This window comes from Vulpes lagopus, chromosome 12 (assembly GCF_018345385.1).
Source record: "Vulpes lagopus strain Blue_001 chromosome 12, ASM1834538v1, whole genome shotgun sequence".
In the NCBI taxonomy this organism is placed as follows: domain Eukaryota; kingdom Metazoa; phylum Chordata; class Mammalia; order Carnivora; family Canidae; genus Vulpes; species Vulpes lagopus.
Window position 1 is genome coordinate 72,722,946 of NC_054835.1, and position 19,304 is coordinate 72,742,249.

General features: G+C 34.9%; 1 pseudogene; it reads right to left on the reverse strand.

Annotated features, from left to right (window-relative positions):
• Nucleotides 1–1,362: 1,362 nt before the first annotated feature.
• The window catches only part of LOC121474058, a 34,785-nt pseudogene continuing 16,843 nt past the window's right edge, over nt 1,363–19,304 (reverse strand).

Genomic DNA, 19,304 nt, shown 5'->3' on the forward strand with positions numbered 1-19,304 from the left:
TATCCAAGTAATAGAAGAGAAATCTGAGGCTCACATATTAAGCACTAGCAAGTGACTGTGCTTGATAAGCCTAGGTGAGTCTGATTTAATTCAATAAATAAAGAAGCTCAGGGTAACAAAGTAAGTAAAGTAAAGGGCCCAAATCAACTTCTGCCAAAATCTGTGTTCTTAATCACATTGTTATTATTATTGTTTTCATCATTATTTTCATAGTCTGGTGATGGAAATAAAAACAAATAAGAGTTATGCTTTTGCCACAATTGTATAGATAGTGAATGGAATTCAAGCTAATAGTAGAGGCAGTGTAAGATAGCAAAACAATGTGCCTTAAAGAAATACCTTCCCCCCAAATCCTGTAAGAAGTAATAAATTTAGAAAGTTTGCAGAACACCAAATCAATACAGAAATCAGCTGTATTTTTGCATTCTGGCAAGAACAATCTGATTAAAAATTAAGAAACCAGTTCCATTTACATCACAAAGAATAAAATACTTAGAAATAAACTTAACTAGGGAGGCAAAAGACTTGTACACCAGAAAATACCAAATGTCGCTAAGTTTTTTTTTTTTTTAAGATTTTATTTATATATTCATGAGAGATAGAGAGGCAGCGATATTGGCAGAGGGAGAAGCAGGCAGAGGGAGATCCCAATGTGGGACTGGATCCTGGGACTCCAAGATCACACCCTGAGCCAAAGGCAGATGCTCAACCAGTGAGCCACCCAGGCATCCCATAAGTTAAAGACAAAAATAAATGGAAAGTTTATGTCCTGAGTTCATTGACTGGGAGATTTAATATTGGTAAAATGTCAATATACTCAGAACAATGTACAGATTCGACGTAATCCATATAAAAATCCCAGTAATGGTTTTTGCAAAGATATTTTTAAACTTTAAATTGGAATCCCAAGGAATTCTGTATAGCTAAAACAACCCTGAAAAAGAGCAAAGTTGGAGGTATTGCCCTTCCTGATTCTAAATTTATTATAAAGGAATCAAAACTGTAGCACTGGCATAAAAAGAGACATATGGATAGATGAGATAGAGATCCCAGAAATAAACCTTCTCCTTTACGGTCAAATGATTTCCACAAGGGTGCCATGATTATTAAACGGTGGGGTGGGGAGATAATACTGTCAGCAACTGGCTTTGGGAAAACCAGATACCTACATGCAAACAAATGAATTTGGATCTGTGCTTCAGACCATATACAAAAATTAACTCAAGATTAACCAAATTAACCAAATTAACCAAAGACATTAGAGAAAGTCTGAGTATACCTCCTAAAAGAAAATAGAGAGATATAGCTTTGTGCTCTTAGATTAATTTATTACTATCATGTTTTCATTGTCAAAAATTATTATTATCTTTCCTTATTGCCTTTGTATAGGACCAAAGGAGAGACCACGACTACTTTGAGGCACTGGAAACATGACCTTTGTGACCAAATCCAACAACCAGAACTTCATAGTTTTCCTCAATAAAATTCAACTATCATTGGGTACAAGACTATGATTTCTTTTTGCTATTCTTGATCAGGTGGACACACTTTCTGATAGAAAAAAAAAAAATTGGCTATTTGACTCCAACCCCTACTTTTTTCCAGCACAATTTCCTTTGTATGGGAAGTGTCTCCAAAAGGGTTGGCCTTCAAGGCTGTGCCCAAATGGACTTTCTTGTACTATTTATCGTGCCACTTGTACTGTTGATCTCACTGGTGGCTATGAAGCTTTCTGGCAGTACAAAGACTGTGATACTTGCCTATCCTGACAGTGCCTTGGCCTGAGCAATAGAGATAAACAGCACAGGAAGGCTACACTCTTGGATTTGTTAATGATTTCTTGGATTTTATACCAAAAGCACAGGCAACAAAAGAAAAAAAAATAGATAAATTGGATTATATCAAAATTAAAAATCTCTGTGTATTAAAGGATGCTGTCAAGAGATTGAAAATGCAACCAGTACACTGGAGAAATATTTGCAAATCATGTATCTGATAAGGAATTAATACCAGAGTATATAAAGAACTACAACTCAACATTAAGAGAACAAGCAATCTGATTCAGAAATGAGCAAAGGTGTTGAATAAACATTTCTCCAAAGAAGATGTACGAATGAGCAATAAGCACATGAAAAGATGCTCAACATCACTAATCATGAGAGAAATGAAATTCAAACCAAAACGAAACACCACCTCATACCTATTAAGATGGCTCCTATATATAAAAAAAAAAGTGCTGATGAGGATGTGAAGAAAAGGAAACACTAGCATGCTGCTAGTGAGAGTGTAACATGGTATAAATTCTGTGGAAAACAGTATGACATTTCCTCAAAAAATTAACAGTAGAATTACCATATGATGTGGCAATTCCATCTCTGGGTATATACACAAAAGAATAAAAGGCCAAGACTTGACAGATATCTGTACCCCCATGTTCATAGCAGCATTATTCAAGATAGTCAAAAAGTGGAAGTGACCAGAGTGTGTCTTAATAAACAAATGGATAAACACAATGTGATACATATTTACTATTATTTGGCTTTAAAAGGGAAAGAAAATTTGAAACTTAATGCAACTTGGAGAAACCTTGAAGACATTATGCCAACTGAAATAAGCCAGTAACAAAAAAGACAAATACTGTATGATTGCAATTATATGAGGTTTTTAAAGTAGTCAAATTTATAGAAACAGAAATTGCAGTAGTGGTTGTCAGAAGCCATGGAGAGAGATGATGGGGAATTATTGTTTATTGGATGCCAAGTTTCAGTTTGGGAAGATGAAAAAAGTTCTAGAGATAGATGATGGTGATGATTGCACAACAATGTGAATATACTTAATGCCACTGAACTATACACTTGAAAATGGTTAAAATGGAAACTTTTATTATGTATATTGTGCTACAATTAAAGTTTTCTTAAAAATAGAAACATTGGAGAAAAACTTAAAATCCCAATTGAATTCCTAATTTAGAAAGTGTTTTTTTTTTTTTTTTAATTTTTACTTATTTATGATAGTCACACAGAGAGATAGAGAGAGAGAGGCAGAGACATAGGAAGAGGGAGAAGCAGGCTCCATGCACCAGGAGCCCGACGTGGGATTCGATCCTGGGTCTCCAGGATCGTGCCCTGGGCTAAAGGCAGACGCCAAACCGCTGCGCCACCCAGGGATCCCTAATTCCTAATTTAAAAGCTATTGACTTTGAGCAGTGGGTCAAAATCTTCTCATTTTCAGTCTCTCTGAAAAAGAAAATGCAGATAATCTATACCGTCCAAGGTTGTTGGGAGGCTTTATCATAATAATGTATGTCAAATGCCTGACTTAAGGTACTATTTTGAGTCAGTGCTTGCAAAGCTTGCAGTGCTAGCTTCAGTGTTCATCATACATCTGTGTGCTAAATATCAGTGTTTGGATGGGGGGTTATTTTCAAGGAAAGCTCCATTTAAGGATTTAAATAATAAGTAGATATTAATCACACAAGCATCTTGTAATGATTAAGCTATTAAACAAGCATTTGTAATACAACAATGTCTTGAGAGATAAAATAAGCCCTGATTTTAATGACATATCTATCTAGTTCTTTTTTTAAATGTCTAAAGATTGCTCCTAACATGTTATTCAGCATAAGTCATATAATACAAATGTTCAAAAGTTGGAGTTTTAGTAGCAATTATATGTCTTGCTCAGTTAAGACTGTTGATTTGTGAAAGACAGTAAGTAAAGGAAAGAAAACGCTAAATTTACAGGCTACCAGTCTTGGGAATCTTGGAATTTCCCTGAATAAAAGGAGTTTCTTAGGGACCTGAGGTCATGGCTATAGGGCATCTAAGGATTAACACTAGACTGACTTTTTTCAAGGGACTAAAATTCTTAGATTTGAAATAATTTATTTTTCATTTGAAAGAATTTAGAGAGATATCACTATATAGTGGTTAAAAGCCTGGATTCTGCAATCTAATGTCCTGGGGACAAACTGCTACTCTGTATCATCCCAGATGTATGCCCTTGAGTATATTTCTTCACTATTCCAGGTCTCAGTGTGATGATAAACAGAGCTAGTTCATAGATATGAGCCACAAAAGTAGAGCATTTAGCAAGGTTCATGGCACTTAGTACGTCCTCCATAACTTTTTTATTATGATGATGATAATTATCATGACTCGTAAGATCTTATTATCTCAGAACATGACTAGACACAGCCCACTTAATTATAGTGAAATAAAACAGACTGAGCATGGTTGGGTTTGAATCTATGCTGTTGAAACTAAGATATTTTGACATAGAGAAGCATTTGGATCCAATGGAGATGCTTGATAGATGTTTAGTCCAGCTGGTATATCATAATTTTCAGCAGGTTGTGGAATTAAACAACAGGTTAAATAATCAAGCAGCTTGAAAGGAACAGTACTGGTTTTAAGCTGATCTTGCAAAAGCATTAATTGACTAATGGAAAATCATAATAAGGAAAAAAAACAAACAAACAAATTGTTAGAAAGCCAGGCAGGCAGGCAGACAGACACCATTAGAAAAATGTCAGTAACAGAAGCCCTGATACCGATGTGGGATTCAATCAAAGAACTCTAGTTTCTTAGGGAACACTGGAAAAATTAAAAGTCTCTGTTTTAGTTTGAGTTCCCTCAGTATTAGATCGAGAGAAGAAAGCATAAATAGTTTATTTGGAAAAGTTAGTAAACACCAGTAGAGAAGTACAGAAGTTAACAAAAGAGAGTGAAGACAGCCAATAGAGGATGCTATCAAGCCAGCTATGCTGTGGCCAACTGGAATTTAACCCCATGGGAAAATTATTAAAATCCACTTGCTTCAAAAGATAAAGAAATCAGAGGATTTATATAGCAAATACTACCAGTCATTTGTGGAAGACTGCTGTCTTACAGAGGGGAACACCCTACCTTGGCTTCAGAGGGAACCCTAAGGCAAAACAATGTAAACACTATCAGTTGGAAGGTGCTCAGGCCTGCAGGATACGCAGTAAAGGATCATAGATTTCAGTAAAGCATCTCTAAGGTTCATCCCTTTTGTGTCACTTTTGTGTCATATCTAACCGACTTTTAACCACAAACCCACTGTTCACAGAAATAGTCCCTTTCCCTATTTTGCAGTCACACACCTTGCTATGTTATCTCAAGTTCCCCAGCAAAACTTGACCTGCATGCTTGTCATCTTTATCTGAAACCCTGGGGCCAGATAATTTTTGAAATTAATTTTTTTTGAATTTTGAAAGGTAATACAGTTAATATTCTGTATATATAATAACATTCCAGTGAGGTCTGGGGCAACGCTCTGTTCATAAATATGTTACTTTTTCTGGTGTCTCAGGAATGAAAATTTACATTAAGTGGTATAAGTATAGGCAGTAAATAGCCTCACATCAGTTCAAGTCAGGGTTGTGTTTAGTCTGGATGTAACTGGGTGGGACACAGTATGCAATTAAATCTAGAAGAAGACCACAGCCCCCAAACTTATTCATCACTTAAATAACGGAGAGTGCAGGTGACTGCCAGGTGATGAAGGTTTCAGAGGTCAGGGAAGTGGCTTCACTGGAAGGAAAGAGAGGGGGCTCTGAAACTAGCATCAGACGTTATTAGGTTGTTCTTCTGTTGAGTTGACTCAGCTCTGCTAAAATAGCATTTTGCTAATCTACCAAAAGGAAGGTGGGAAATGTGATCTCAGGGATATCTAGATTTGTATTTCTTTAGATACCAGTTTATAAGAATTTTTTAAATTTTAAAGCAGCATTTGGAATTTTGTCACTGTCAATAAGTGGACTTGTATATTAAATCTGTCTTTTCCATTTCCTAAAATTCAACAATTTAACTCTTCTCTCTCTGCCAACTGCTGCCACCACCACCTCTGTTTTTACAAAATAGGATTGTGGGGTCTAGTTAGACATAATCTTTAGAGCTGTATGTCTCAATTATTTTTTCATTATTGTTCCCTGCCCCTGCTAGCCTTTTTACACCATTTTCCCCCCTAATTGCTCACCTCTGTAACATTTAATACCAAAGATATACTATATATCTGTTGATGTACTATGGCTCTTTGGAGGACTTCACATCATTTTAATATCTAACATTTTTTATACCCCAAGAATACCAATTTTTGTCCCTTTGGAAGCTATATCACTCACATTGAAGGTACATGTTTAAATTAGAGAATACAGAAGCTTACTAATGTGATGTGAAAACAAACTTATTTGGTGTCATTTGAGCCATTTTGTAATTCCTTTATTCAGTTTGTTTGTTTTAGACCTTTCTTTAAGTATCTTTAAAGAATAAAACGTATTTTTTAATACTCAATACAAATTATAGGATGTGGGTATGATGAGTGGTCATAATCATACATTTTTAAACTAATGAATACAAAATTCTGTTGAAAGAAAACTCTACATGAAGTTAATACAAAGCCTTTTTGGAGGACATCAAATATTTTAGAACTTTTATTTATTTTAGGTTTTATATATTGAAAATTTCCACCCCAACCAAAAACTTATAGATTATAAGGTAAAAATAAATTAGAGCCAACATTCTGCAGGGGCTGAAATGTTTTAGAAAAATTTCCTGAATGTGACATTAGAAGACATTGCTCAAGGTATGCCTTAGCCAGCTTGCTGTTTCTTTCTTTTTTTTTTTTTTTTAAGATTTTATTTATTTTTTCATGAGAGATACACAGAGAGAGAGAGAGAGAGAGAGAGGCAGAGATACAGGCAGAGGGAGAAGCAGGCTCCATGCAGGGAACCCCATGTGGGACTCGATCTCAGGTCTTCAGGATCATACCCCAGTCTGAAGGTGCTGAAGGTGCTGCCAAACCGCTGGGCCATCCACGCTGCCCAGCTTGCTGTTTCTTATCTTCTCCAACCTCTGTTCCTCTTCTTTCTAAAACTGGACAATGATTACTTCAAAATGTATTTATGGGACTGAAGTGAGGAAACCTATGTTAACTTGTTTTTATCAATTCTAAAATGTAAAAATATACACTGAATTAGGTGAAGTATTAGTTATTAAACCGATGTCCAATGTAACTTAAAGAATAAACTCTGAGAGGCTAAAGTGATGTGTGGGAGCCTTCTCCAGCTACCTATTCCAAATTATTCTGCTTTAATTGTTTATGCTTCTAAAATTTTGTATTTGATTACAGTTAACATTATGGCTTATCCTTTTGTAGAAGTTACCTGGCAAATGTGTAAACTTCTATGTTTTGATTAACAGAATTTTGCTGACCAAAGAAATTTTTAAAAAGAATTGGGGCTATCTTAAAAGATGAAAGTCTCTGAGAGTATTTCTGCCTGAGTTTGCATTTCTCAATAGCATTAAGTTTTAGCAAAAGAACTTGTCAACATATATACTTTTTCTGGATTCAGCCAAATATCTAATGCAACTTTTCTCATTAAGGATCTTTAGAAGTTTTTTGTATTATTTTAAAATCATAAAAACCGCAAAAAATAAAAGCCTGCATTACAACAGAGTAGTGTGTGGGATGTGACTCTTTTTTTTTTTGAACTATTATAACATTCCTCTATCATAGCACTTTTCTCAGTGTATCATAATGGTTTGTTTACTTTCCTGTCTCTCTCATTAGACAGAAAGCTGCTAAGAAAACATCATTTTCCATCCAGCCTGCAGCATAGTGCTTGTTAATACACTCAGTATTCCTTGAATTAAATTGAATAACACCTTGTACCTTGTTGGCCCACATTTTAAACGACATTCTGTTATAGTAATATGTACATGTTTTTATTTCACTATTGTATTACAAATTCCTTGAAATATCAAGCTATAATTTTATTCTATTATTGGCGTGGAGTGAATGAAGTATTTTGGGGATTGAATGCTGAATTACGGCACTAGAGACAATTGTCATTGTTTCTGCATGGTACTATTGCAACATTCTTATTTTCTTTTGATAAGGTTCCTGAAAACCCAGATCTAAGAGCCAAATTCTAAGAAATTCTAAGCTAAATGAAGGAAAAGGAAAAGGAGATAAGAAAAGGAATAAGTGGGCTGAGGACTTTGGAGAGCAATAGATTCTAAGCTATAGATGCCTATGGATTGGTGGGGTAAGGAGACATTTACTTTGGCTACATTTTCAAATAATTACAGGCAATAAGACAGAAGTCATTAATTGCAATATCCAAACTATCAAATATCAGAACAGAAGTAAAAAAAAAAACAAAAAAAATGTGTGTCACAACTCATAGAAATCAATCCAAATGTCCACCTGAACAAGAACGATCTGAGAATGGACACAGAACTCTGATCATATTATAGAGATATAGAGTATTATTAATTGTGTTATAAAAATAAATCAGTTCTGGGTTTTAGTTCAGCATGTAAGGAGCTTAGAAGTCACCATGCCATCTAACAAGTAAAAATCTGAACAGATTGAAAAATCAACAACTCTTCTGGAAAGAGTCTCTTAGATATATCCGAAGATATATCAATGGAAACTTTAAAACTGAAAAGAAAAGATAATAAATACAAAATAATAGAATATCTAAGGACTGTGGGACAATTACAAAAGGCATAACATACATGTAATGGGAATATCAGATGGAAAATAAAGATAAGGGAACAAAAAAATGAAAAAAAAAATAATGATAGAATTTCCTCAAATTAATGCCAAACACAAAACCATAGATCTAGGAAGCTAAGTTAACACTAAGCAGAGTAAATGCCAAAAACACTAGTCATAGGCATATCACTTTCAAACTACAGAAAATCAAAGATAAAGTAAGAAAAAAAAATCTTAAAAAAACCCATAGGAAAAAAGTACCTTACCCATAGAGAAGGAAAGATGAGAATCACATCCAATATTTTCTCAAAACCCATGCAAGCAAGAAGAGAGTTGAGTGAAATATTCAAAGGGTTGGGAGGTGAAAGAAAAACAAAACAAAACAAAAACAAACCAACAATCAACTTAGAATTCTGTATTCTGTGAAATTATTTTTTCCTGTGGAGGTGAAATGCTTTTTTAGACAAACAGAAATTGAAGAAATTTATTGCCAGTGGATATTTCTATGAGGCCAGCATTACCCTAACACCCAAACTAGACAAAGACATTACAAAAAACAAAAAACACAGAACAATACCTCTATTGAACAAAGATGCAAAAATTCTCAACAAAGTATTAGCAAGTCAAATCAACTATGTATGAAAAGAATTATGCATTATTACCAAGTGGGATTTATCTTGGGTGTGCAGGGGTTTTTCAACATTCAAAAGTCAATTAATGTAGAAGAGGTTGGAAGAGGGTGACAGAGTAGGAGGACCAGAGGCTCAACTCATCCTAGGAATATTATTAAATAATTGTAAAATCATGCTAAATACCCAGAAACTGACCTGAAGACTAACAGAACAAACTCCACAACTAAAGTTAGAGAAGAGGCCACATTGAAGAAGGTAGGAAGTGTGGAAATGTAGTTTGGGAGAGAAGTAGATCCTGACCACTACAGTGGGAAAGGAGCCCCAGCCAAGGAGAAGGGCAGGAGATACTAACATAGAGACTAAACTAATCCCCATAGCAATTGACTTGGAAAGTGAGAGGGGCTGAATTTTATGAGTTCTTGCAACCAGTGGGGCTTTAAATCCTGGAGTTTTAAAAGGTCAGCAGACTTGGCTATGATAGAGCCCACAGAATATTGTGCTGCTCTCTTGGAGCAAAAACTGGCAAATGGCCTATGGACATATAGCATGGAAACAGTGATCTGAAGAGCACCCGGGGCTCACAATGGGGAGGTTGTTTGCCCATTCTGGGGTGTGTCCAGAGAGACAGCATCCATGAAGAGACCCCTCCAGGAACAAAGGAACTAGCTGGCACCATTTGCCTCCCCACCGTTCAGCATAAGCACAGGTAGGAACAAGCACATTGGGAGCACTCACTATCTAAGTTGGTTACACCAATCCCTGCCCCTTTGTACTCCCATGGAACTACCTCACCTAGTCAGGCTGGTCTCATTCCTAATGCAGCAGCCGCTTCCCCCAGAACACCAGCCCAAACTCCCTCACATCGTTTCTCCCAACTGAGAAGTTTTATGGAGCCTCAGTTATGGCAGCAGTGGTGACATGTCTCATTTCATAAGCAGACCAGAGCGCATCTAGTTAAAATGTGCTACATTCAGGCCAGGGACCAAACACTGGCCACAATAGGCAAAGAGAGCCTCTGCAGATGACTGACTTGAAGGATAAAGTGGCCAAGAAACAATAGCAGAAGACAAGCAGCACACATTGGAGACACTTGGAGATGCCCTCGGGCATGCCCAGCCCTAGGGAACAGGGGACACTTCACTGCAGGGCACTACAGGATTGTTTCTTCTTAAGGCCATTACCATCAAGAACAGGAGATGTAGCTGACTTTCCTAACACAGAGAAACAAGCACAGAGACTTAGACAAAATGAGGAGACAGATCAATTTATCCCAAATGGAAGAACAGGACAAGGCTATGGCAAGAATGATAGGGATTAAGATGGACACTTGTGATGAACACTGGGTAATATATGGAAGTCTTGAATCACTAAGTTCTACCCTTGAAACTAATATAACCCTGTATGTTAACCAACTTGAATTAAAATTTTAAAAAAGCCTCCCCAAAATCAATTCATGTAATGCATCACATCAACAGACTAAAAAAAAGACATTATTCCTCACCGGAAAGAAATTAACTACCAAGGCATAAAAAGGCATGAAGGAACCTTAAATGCATATTACTAAATAGAAAAAAAAAAACAATCTGAAAATGCTACATATTGTAGAATTCCTACTATATAATATTCTGTGAAAGACAAAATTATGGAGCCAGTAAAAATTCAGTGGTTGCCAGAGGTAGGATAGGGTGAAAGGGATAAATAGGTGGAGCCCAGAGGATTCTTAGGACCATGAAAAATACTCTGTATGAACCTATAATGATGGTCTCATGCTATTAGACAACTTTCCAAATCCACAGAATGTACATCACATATAAATTCCAATGTTGACAATGGACTGTGAGTGATTATGATGTGTCAGTGTAGGTTCATCAATGATAACAAATGTCCCTCTCCCATGGGGATGTTGACAATGGGGAGGACTATATACATGTGACATCAGGAGGTGTCTGGAAAACATCTGTATTTTCCTTTAAATTTTGCTCTGAACCTAAAGTTACTCTAAAAAATAAAATCCTTAAAATACACACACACATACCCCTACCATGATTTTTATTTATTTTTTTTCTATCTTGATATAAAATACATATTTTGTTGTTATAGATCACATATAGCCATGATTGCTTTGAAATATATAGGTAACTTATTACATGGTCTATTGGTAAATATACCCAATATTTTAGATGATCACTTTTGGGGGTTTTATTTAGCAATGTTTGCCATTTGCTAAATTGTGAGTTGAGGGCAGTTATGCTCAGGCTCGCTCACCTCTACGTTCAAGAATAGGCCTGTGCGTTCATTTCTGAATTACACGATTAGTCTTGCATGGTTGAATAATATGTTTTCTCCTCCTTTTGGCATGATTTTAAAGTAGCATGTTTTTTACTTGATGTAAGCTGAAGAAGGATCAGGTATTTGTCTAAGAAAACAATCACACCTGGCACGTCTGGGTAGCTCAGTTGGTTAAGCGTGGGACTCTTGATTTGAGCTCAGGTCAGGATCTCACGGTCATGAGATTGAGCCCCACGTTAGGCCCCACACTCTGTAGGAAGTCTGCTTGATATTCTCTCCCTCTTGCTCTTCCCTTTCCCCCACTTCTCTCTAAAATAAATCAATAAATCTTAAAAAAAAATACTCAGACCTCAATTATTAGATTTTATCAGAATTATTAAAGTATCTGTCTGGTTTTCAGTGCTATTCTTAAAATAATAGTGGCACAATAGTGACTGGGATGTGAACGCACTTTCTTTTGAACTGTTAGGGTTAGAATTACCTTTTTTAGTCAACATTTCTCATTTGTAAAGTAAAGTGAGTCACCTTTGGTGTTTCTGTGGGGTTCTCCTGGCTCAAACATTATATAAACCTAAGGTAGAAATGGGAACTATGGGATAGCTTCTAATAAGAGCTAAAGAGGGCGCAGCCGGAGTGGCTCAGCAGTTTAGTGCCGCCTTCAGCCCAGGGCGTGATCCTGGATACCCTGGATCGAGTCCCGCATTGGGCTCTCTGCATGGAGCCTGCTTCTCCCTCTGCCTGTGTCTCTGCCTCTTTCTCTCTGTGTGTCTCTCATGAATAAATAAATAAAATCTTAAAAAAAAAAAAGAGCTAAAGAGAATGATAGTCAACAATATATATAGGACATAGATTTTAAGTTTATATTTGTAAGGTCACTGTGTAAAGAACTAAAAAATTAATAATTTCCATTTTAAAACAAAAAGAAATTGAGAGAGCAGGGACTAGGTGGCTCACAATGTAGATAAACAATCATTCAGTGAAAGAGCAATATACGCTTGCTTTCCACAGGGCCACAAAGAGAAGGTAGTTAACTGTTAAGAGTAGCTAGTAGGCTTAAAGAAAATAAGGGCTAGTGATTTAAATCAAATTTATTTTATTTTATCATAACCTTTTCTATTTTTAAAAGATTGTATTTATTTATTCATGATAGACAGAGAGAGAGAGAGAGAGAGAGAGGCAGAGACACAGGCAGAGGGAGAAGCAGGCTCCATGCAGAGAGAACCTTTTCTTTAACAAACCATTGAGTCAAGGGATTACTGAATCACACATCCGGATAGAACTGTAAAGGGCATCTACTGTCAGGTTTCCTATCTGTAGAGACGTTATCTTTCCCCCTTCTCTACTTCCATCTGCAATCAGGACTACTATTGTTTTATATGTACAGGGGTACTTTGACATTTTGTATTGGCTACCACTTTTAAACTCAAATGATCACGTAGGGCTTCCTTTTTCTTTATCTTTCTCTTACTTAAGAAAGCATCTTTTTTTTTTTTTTATTAATGTCTGAACTTAAACATGCTATTTGCGTCAGAACATGGATTTTGTTGTTTGTAAACACTGCCCTTCCTCGTTGTTTTAATTGTGACTAGCATAACAAATTCTCCCTGTTAATGTGCTTTGTAAAGCATAGAAGATATATATTTATTTGTATTATTATCCCTGAATTTAAATGCAACAGTTTTTCACATTTCATGCTCATTTCCTTCCACATGGCCAATTTAGAGTTTGGGATTAGACTGGCTGCCCTCCAGGACATCATTAGTAGTGACCTTGTCACTTAATGTTAACTATATACCTCTTTCGTACCATGGTTGGCAATGGCTGAAAGCCAGTGCAAGTGAAGCATTGAAAACCAGGGCCGAGTTAGGCAGGTGCAGCCCTTATTTCCCACATCTGTCAGAATAATGTTCAGATCTCCAGCTTACTAGATCTGTTTCATGATTTTTGACCAAATCAGAAAGTATCTTCCAAATTCTTTCTTTCTCAAAAAATTTCTGATCCATAAATAATAAATCAAAAAATTTAAATACGCAACATTTTAAGGATCAATTAATTGTTGCATAATTAGAAAATTCTGCATCAATGACATAAACTTAAAATCTTTCACCATGTAAAGGAAAAAAGAAAAGGAATAAAGAAATGAAGCATGTCAATGAGTAAGCTGGAATACATAACTTATTGAATAAACATTCATCAAATTGGTGCCTTTAATTCTATAAGTATTATTGAGTCAAATCTCTTTATGATTATTATTTTATTCATTTACTTTAATTACATGGACACCGTTGTATTTTCTTTTGTGCTTATATATATTTCCATTTTATACTTAACACTATCAAAATGTAAAATTCTTTATTATATCACATTTGATATCATATTCAAAAGCTAAATGCCAAGTGGCTGCTGAGTGGCTCAGTCAGATTAAGTGTCTGCCTTCAGCTCAGGTCACGAACTCAGGGTCCTGGGACGGACCTTCACACTGGGCTACCCGCTCAGTGGGGATCCTGCTTCTTCCCCTCCCTCTGTCTCTTCCCCACACCCCCGCACTAATGTGCATGCACACTTCCTTGCTCTCTTCCAAATAAATAAATAAAATCTTAAAAAAGGCAAATGCCATATCAAACAAAATCACTGACATTCTATTTCTCCCAGCAGTTATTATTAAAGCCAAAGATAAATAGAAATATCTTTTATCTATATACCACAAATCAATGATTAAATCATTCTCAGTCCATGAGGAAAAAAAATTGATCATTAAGGGCTTTTCAAGGAAAAAATACAAGGAACTCTGACCCATTTAACAAGTTAATTACCGATGTTAATTAGCAGAAGACCTGAGGTTTATAGCAAGTTTTTCAAATGCCTGGGAAAGAGAGAAAATTTATTTGAGACATATCAGTTGAGTTCCAATTTAAGCTGCACTTAACTGAGAAGTTGTATAACTAAAGTACACAGCACCTACAGATACTACATTTTTTTTCAGTACTTTCTAATTGATATCTCATAACTAGGTTCTGAATAACTTCCATGAAGAGTATCATTAAAATATATATATATATATAAATGTATCATTAAAATATATATATATGAGGAAAAAAAAAGGCTTAGATGAAATGAACTCATTCCAAGGAAAATCAAATATTGAAAGATAACCTAGGCAGAAATGGAGAGATAATAGCAATTACTGGTATTTTCAATTGGTTTCTTCACTTCTTCTAGTTGGGAAGGAAGATATTAAACAAATAGACAAATGCATATTATACAAAAATTCTTCTGTTGGGTACAAGCTAGATTTACATCCAAATTTTTTACTATAACTAAGGTTTTGGTATGTTTTGTTATTGCCAATTTCAAAATTCCAGCATATACCCAATACTAAGACAAAAAATATCTGTATATCTAACTTGAACTGATAGTAAAAATATTTTATATATATGCATATACATACATATATATCTTTGTATATAGTATGGACACATGTCCAAGTTGTACATGTCTGTATATTTAAGGAAAAGAGGAATTTATTCTATGAAATTTATAAGGAATGATAGTTTTCACTAAACATATAAAATTTCCACTCTCTAAAGCCTGAAAACTGTTGGAATGATTCTCAACCAGTAAATAGGTCTCCTTGACCAAAATTAATTATGCAAAATGCATATGCTTTTAGTCGGACTTAACATCCGTTAGATGGGCACCATTGCCACTACACCTTATTATGTAACTTTTCCTTTAGATATTAAAACTATCTTTCTACCCCTGAAGACATTGATTTATGACTTCTGTTTTAAGCCTTAGAAGAACAGAAGCAAAATCATTTCTAAAAGTTTGTAGAAAATAACTTTTTCAGGAATACAATGAAATATCAAAATAATCTACTTGAAGGAACTAAAAATTTTCTCTAAAATTATGAGTGGGGAATTCAGAGATGAATTATAACTTAGGACATTATAATCATATAATAGCTACCTGTGATGATGATGTGTATCAATAATAAAGCCATATTTCATGGTGTAATTGACAGTCAAAAGTTCATAGACTGATGGTCATTGCACCACGAAAATCAGATATTAACCAATGAATTTGTTAAACAGCATTATGTGTGTTTAATTCTAACACAGGTGAAATATGTATGTGTATATATTTATAAATCTATCTACATTATATATATACACACACATACATATCTACGTATATATGCAAATACACATTTAGCAGGTTAAACTGTATAAACCTAGAAAAGGAAAATTATAGAAAAATATAGAGAAAAATACAGAAATAAATAAAAGACATCAACTCATAAAAGTCAAATATGATTAGAACTGCATGCAATATATATTTTTCTTGCTAATTATCAAAATAATACACATTTGTAAAAGCTTGCTTTATTTCGGCTTATAGCATTAGCAACTTTTAAAGTCTGTCATTACAATATATACATGAGAGTGTGACTTAGTAGACAATTTTGTGTATTATTGACAGGGATGCAGTGTGATATAATCTTTTTTTTTTTAAGATTTCATTTATTTGGGAGACAGAGAGAGAGCATGAGTTGTGGGGGACAGGCAGAGGGAGAAGAAGAAGCAGACTCCTGGCTGAGTGGGAAGCTCAATAAGGGGCTCAATCCCAGGACCCTGGGACCATGACCCGAACCAAAGGCAGACACTCAACTGACTGAGCCACCCAGGTGCCCTGTTATAATATTTCTAAGTCAGTTTTGTCACATGCTTAAAAATGGGAGATTTTATATATATATAATAATAATAATAATTATTATTATTATTAATATATAATAATTTTATATATATAATAAGCTATATATATATAATAAGCTAACACAAAGGAACAGATTTTACAAATAAAGGAGCATCTCTTTCACTCTTTCACTGGAGGGGCTTCTCAGAAGAGTTGACATCTGAGTAGTGATCTGCATGTTGAAAAAGAGGCCATGGAAACAGCATGGTAAAAGAGCCATGTGAAAATTCTGGGAAAGAATATTTTAAACAGAAGTAAGCTCAAAGATCTGGTGCAGTAGTGTCTAACTCTTTAGCCTAAGATCACTTTTCCACTCTTAAAAATCATTAAGGACCTCAAAGAACTTTTGTTTTGGGGGCTATATCACTATTTGCCATATTAGAAATTAAAAGTGAAATAAAAAGTATAGTATTTAATGGTTAACTTAAAAACCATAATAAACTCCTTACATGTTAAAATAAATCATAATTTTAATATAACTATGATATCTTTCAAAAAATAAGTATGCAGAAGAATGTCAGTGTAGCACATTTTTCAAAATTCTTAATCTCTGCATGATAGAGGGTATCTGTGGGATATCATAGTTTACATAGACTTCTGAAAATTCCACCATGAAAAATTCTTGCAAGTGGTGAGAGAATGAAACTTAACAGACATATAAAGTCTTACTATTATAATAAAATATAAGTTTGACCTTGTGGTCTTCTTGAAAGTGTCTTTGTGTCTCCAGGGGTACGCAGACATGATTTAAGAATTTGTAATCCTACAAAGAGTTAATGTATATGAGAAAAGGTTAGAAGATGATTTTGCTGGAGGACAGTGAGGAGGAGGGTGTGAAGGACATGAGACCAGAGATGTAGGCAGGACCAGATCACTTATGACCATGTCAATTAATGCTAAAGAATTCAGATTTATCTTTACTTCAAAGGAAAACCATTGGGAGATTTTAAGAGCAGTGATTTAATCTGATATATTTATATATGTATATAGATATGTATATATATATATTTATAGTTTTTAATAAGCTTTAAGATTTATCTATTTATTAGAGAGAGAGAGTGGGTGAGGGCAGGGACAGAGGGAGAAAATCTTCAAGCAGACTGAGTATGGACCCAGATACAAGATTTCATCTCAAGACCTGTGAGGTCATGAGATCATGATGTGAGCTGAAACCACGAGTTGGATGCTTAACTGACTGAGCCACCCGGGCACCCCTGATTTGTTTATATTTAAAATAAAAACAACTCTGGTAACTTGTGAGGAATTTAGGCTAGTGGGGGCAGACTAGAAAAGGGTTATTAGGGCCCAGGTGGCTCAATAGTTTAGTGCCGCCTTCAGCCCAGGGCCTGATCCTGGAGACCAGGGATCGAGTCCCATGTCCGGCTCCCTGCATGGAGCCTGTTTCTCCCTCTGCCTGTGTCTCTGCCTCTCTCTGTGTGTCTCTCATGAATAAATAAATAAAATCTTAAAAAAAAAGATAAGGTTTATTAGCAAGAAGACTTTTTCAATTGTAGGCTAAGATAATGGTGGTTAAAGATAATAGGTAACAATTGTTAGACTGATCACACCATCATCATATGGAAACAGCACAACCTTCTGGTGGGACACTTAGTTCTTCTGTTTAAATCGGGCTTACTTGATGGAAGATGCCAGTTACAGTAGGGCTTTCAAATTTCTTTCTTTTTAAAAATTTTTTTAAATATTATTTATTTATTTATTTATTTATTTATTTATTTATTTATTCATGACAGAGAGAGAGAGAGAGAGAGAGAGAGAGAGAGAGAGAGAGGCAGAGGGAGAAGCAGGCTCCATGCAGGGAGCCTGATGCGAGATTTGATCCCTGGACTCCAGGATCATGCTCTGGGCAGAAGGCAGGCACTAAACCATTGAGCCACCCAGGGAATCCCTGCTTCAAATTTCTATGGGAATGCTAACCTCTTCATATGTAAAGTCCAGTAAAAAGTAGAAATGAGATACAGAGAATCACAGAGAAGACTTAGATAGAAAATATCAGAAAGAAGATACACACCAATTGTAATTACCCCTGAGAATCAGGTACCCACACTGACTTTTTTTTTTTTTTTTTGAGGATTTGGTTGAAGTATTAAGTTCTCCTTTCCCTTAGCATCTTTCAGGTGAGTAGTTATATCACATTCAAACAAAAGAGTCTTGATCAACATATGGAATTGTTCTGTAATTATTCATATGCAGAGAGGTACATGGTAATATGTCAGGTTAATACTTGGATTGCAGAGTTGAATATATTAATATGTTTATTATTAAATAAAGAAAAAGCACACAAAGTCTGTCAGTGTTTTATAGACATCATCAATGATTACCTTTGAATGGTAAGACTGCTCTTTACTTTTCTGTCATGATTCTCTGAAACTTTAAAACAGTACAGTAGTAATTTTAAAATAAAAAAGCACTGAAAATTTTCAAACATTATTAATTTTGATTATAATATAATTTAATCTTAAACATAAATCAAAAATTTCTTATAATATGGGATTTTTCTGCCCTAAAGTTCGGGTCTTCTACATTAATAACATCTTATTTACAATAAATGTCCAGATTTCAGAAACACCAGGTATATCCTACAAAGGATATATCACCTTATCTGTGAAGAAAAATTTTAAAAACACATTTTTATAGTCTATATTGTTTTTATTATTTAAACACTTCTTTATAAGAGTCTATATTTAACAACTATAACAAAAGGTATTAGGCTTTTTTTTTAATATGAATTCCAAATCTGTGGAGTATTATGAAGAAAGGTGAAGAAATTCAAATTGAGTTATGAATAAACTGAAATATACTTGATTGTTCATAACTATTAGATTCACAATCAGTACACAGTCCAGTAAGCTTTTTGAGGCGTTGTGCATACATTTTAATCTGAGTTGGGGATGTTAATGGCTTCAGCCAAATTATGAATGCTCCATTACAAAATATCACAAAGACTAGACTGCAGATAAGTAAGCTTTATTAAACAGAAATGACTTGTTACATAAAGTGTCCTTGAAGTTCTACATTCTGCATATAACTTCTTGTATTTGCAATGTTTTGAACATTTTTATTTTCGTCTAAACCAAGTGAAAC